Source organism: Ochotona curzoniae, unplaced genomic scaffold, assembly GCF_017591425.1.
Source record: "Ochotona curzoniae isolate NIBS_2020 unplaced genomic scaffold, NIBS_Ocur_1.0 contig_3498, whole genome shotgun sequence".
NCBI lineage: Eukaryota > Metazoa > Chordata > Mammalia > Lagomorpha > Ochotonidae > Ochotona > Ochotona curzoniae.
In genome coordinates this window covers 16,746,196-16,750,179 of record NW_024465885.1, presented here as the reverse complement: position 1 = coordinate 16,750,179, position 3,984 = coordinate 16,746,196, and the positions used below count along the sequence as shown (strand labels likewise).

The window sequence follows — 3,984 nt, the reverse complement described above, 5'->3', positions numbered from 1 at the left end:
GTTTTTATTTATTCATCATTCTTGAAGCAAATGAATAATCTACTTTTCAAGAATGAAAGCTTTGCTATTACTGAGGACACTGAAAAACTTTAACTCCAAAAACAAAAATGCCCTACAGATCAGCAGAAAATATTTTCTTTTTCAGGTAATTACTCTTAATTTAGGGATACTTTTTATACACTGAAATTGCTGCCTATGACATTTCAAAATTGAAAAAGCTGGAGGGTCAGAAAGCCATTTACACTTTATTACTCCTTTTTAAGACCGTTCAAAAGAAAATAAACCAGTAGTCTAATACTATTTACCAGAAGGTGAAAACAGAAAACAAGTATCAGTCATGGTCTTTCACTCATTTCATCAATCAGGACACACAAGGCAGCATCCTCTTCTATAATTTGGTCCCTTCGAAGACTTGAATTCTCTTTGTTGCTCACTCTGTCCAGTACAATTATTGCTATCACCAGCATCTGTTGGCTCAGGTTTCACTTTTATGCCTGCTTCTGAATGTGGCACATTATTGGCAAAGAAATGTGAATCACCTAGCAAATCTGAATCATCTCAATCGCTCATTCCATATTCTTTTGAAATCTCTTGGCCATTTCCAGCCATTGTTGTTTCTGGACCTTTTTCAAGACTCTCAGGGTCTCACTTGGTGGAATTTGTGTTCATTTATGAAATGATGCATATGCACAATAGCAGATTAAGGTCTTCTAATTTTTCTTCTCATTTTGTACTTGCAGGGCTACTGATCAAGACATCTAAGAGGTCCAAGAAATTAATAAGGATAGACATATTGAGTTTTCTCAGATCTTTCTTATGATCAAATGACATAGGATGAAGTCACTCAATGCTTTGACTTTTTAAAGGTCAGATGATGAGATCATTGCATTAGAAAAGCTTGCCAAGCATCATGTAATTTTCTTTTTTAATGGAGGGGAGTCTTGGGAGCCAGACCTTCCTGAATATTTTCAACAGTGTATTCCTTGATGTACTACATAGGAGGTGGAGGAATTGTTGTGGTTCACCCATTGTGGAAGATCAAACACTCAACACTTTGGTGACTCAAGTACCCAACCTTCCTCACCACAGTCGAAATCTTGAGAGGGACATTTATAGCATCAGGTGCTTATAAAAAATAAAAAATAAAAATATCTCAAATAAATGATCCAATAATGCCTCTCAAGGAATTGTTAATAAAAATGAACATGAAGCAAGAAATCATAAAAAACCACAACAAAAATAAATGAAATTGAAAGTAAAAAAAAAACCTATAAGTTACAAGATAACCATTTTTTAAAGATGAATAAAACAAGCATCTAGCCCAGTTAGCAAAGAAAAGCAAGGATAAGAATAAATACATTCATTCTTAAATGATATTCAGTACATTCACATTATTTTGCAACCATCCCCAGCATCCTTATCCAGTATGTGTTTAATTTTCTCAAATGGAGATCTTGTATGCTCTTTATGATTCTATTCTCCCCCTCAAGTCCAAGAACTTAGCACTGTTGTTTATGATCTTTGATTTTTATAACTCCAAATACCTCAAAAAGGTAACTAAATACTGTTATCTATTTGTTATAGTAATACCTATTTTACTAATAAAGAGAACAGTTTACGGTTACACTTCTCTTCCTCCCATACCACTCTCTCCATTTGCTCTCTTCAGCAGTGTCTGCACAGACATAATAGTAATCCACTTTATATTTATAGGCTTAGTTTAGTATTGATCATAACATTCAACAAGTAAAAAGTAAGAAGACCACAAGACCACATTTCCACTGTGGTATAAACATTTGTTTCAAAAAGACAATTATACTCCAAAGTGACAATTTCATTTCTACACTTGTATGTGTGTGTGCATTGTAACTTAGCAGTCAAACATCAGAGAAATCATGCATTAGCAATCATTCTGAACATTTTCCCTAATCTGCAAATCCAGTGGTTCAATCAGAGACTTGTGATGAGGTGGCACACCCTTCATTCTCTGTAAGGTGACTGGTGGCTTAATCTCATGTCAGTTCACTGGGTTGGCAAAATTAAAGGAAATTATCAGTTGAGTATGAATATAATCAACTATTTTTAAACTTTCCAGAATGATTGCAAATTGCATGAGAAATTCTCCTTTATTTTTGCCTAACTAGAAGTTAATGTGTCCAAGAATAAAATGAATAAACTGCATTTTTCAGCACAATTCTCCTAGTGAAACAGAAGTTATTTGATTTGACAGCTCAAATACTGGAAACACATATTTGCTTCGGTATTTCCTGAAGCCTTCCAGTTGTCTGAAAGTGCTTGAAAGTGCTTGTGAAACATTCAGATTACTCCTAAGACTCAGCCCCGGGTGACCCCTAGACCTACTAAATAGCTATAGAAAAGTGCTTGATAACGTCTAGTCTTTCATTTGAAGATGACTCGATAGATCTAGCTAATGAAGTGTTCCTTTCAAGTTCACAGACTTAATAAACAGAATTAATGACAGTGATTTCTGTAAAAACTGATAAAAACTGAGTAGAATAAGATAATGAATGTTTACTCTGTCCAAAGAACATTAGAAAATCCTGCAATATTGGATACTGTCACAATGGTGGATTTCTCACTCAGCCATGCAAGCTGTGAGTGCTTTGGAAGGCAACTCTCTTTCCTTTCTTTCTTCTTCTTCTTTTTTTAAGATTTATTTATTTTCATTGCAAAGTCAGATATGCAGAGAAGAGACAGAGAGGAAGATCTTCCATCTGATGATTCACTCCCCAGGGGACTGCAATGGCCAATGCTGCGCTGATCCAAAGCCAGGAGCCAGGAATTTCTAGGTCTTCCCAAGGCTTTGGGCCATCCTTGACTGTTTTCCCAGGCCACAAGCAGGGAGCTGGATGGGAAATGGAGCTGCCGGGATTAGAACGACACCCTTATGGGATTCCAGTGTGTTCAAGGTGAGGACTTTAGCTGCTAAGCCACCACACTGGGCCCTTTCCTTTCTATCTGTATGTACTTTTCTGCTATCCTGGAATCTCATATTAAGTACAATCATATCATTTGGTAGATCCTTTTGTGATGGGATTTGTATTTATGTCTTTTTATGACTCCTTCATAAGTCAAGTGGCCTCTGAAGATCATGTTTTCACATGTGCTATCATTTCAATTAAAAAGGAATATATAAGCATATAAATAAAAGCTTTGGAATACTGTCTTGTTTTTTCTGAATCATACATGTAAATTTTTATTTACCAATCTACATCTTTTTATTGCTCCTTTATTCACTAGCGCATTCATTTTCAATACTTTTTTCTTATATTGTCAGCCCCGTCTCCATTGAGACAGGTTATGTATCCAAGGAAAATATGATCAATCTGTCAATGAGACCTCTGTGCTTCTGTTTACTGAAGTACTTTCCACAATAGCTAAGAAATGGAAACAAAACACATGTTCATCCATTGGTTACTGGATAAAGAAACTGTGGTACACAGGCATAAGGAAATACTACTCATCCATAAAAATGATAAAACAGTGCCATTCAATACAACATGCATGGAATTGGAGATCATTGTGTGATGTGGAATTTTGAAAAAGGGGGGCCTGGCACCATGTATCAATACGCTAATCCTCTACCTGCAGGCTCTGGCATATCGTATGTGTCCTAGCTATTACACCTGCAAGCCAACTCTCTGCTTACAGCCAGGGAAAGGTGTTGAGGATGGCCCAAAGCTTTAGGATGCTGCATGCATTTGGGAGGCATGGGAGAAGATCCTGGCTCCTTGACTTAGATTACCTCAGCTATGGTTGTTGCAACCATTTGGAGATTGAACTAGTGGAAGAAAGGTATTTCTATCTTTCCTTCTCTATTTAAATCTTCCTTCCCAATAAAAATAAATAGGTCTTTTTAAAAAGAAAGTGTATCTTTTGGAAATTGAAAATATAATGGTAGTTTACTAGGGGTTAGGAAGTAAAGCGGGTGATAGAATGAGGAAAGGTTGTTAACAAGTGCTA

General features: G+C 36.1%; 1 pseudogene; it reads right to left on the bottom strand.

The window, feature by feature from the left end:
* Positions 1-259: 259 nt before the first annotated feature.
* Positions 260-1,029, bottom strand: LOC121156864 (annotated as a pseudogene).
* Positions 1,030-3,984: the final 2,955 nt, after the last annotated feature.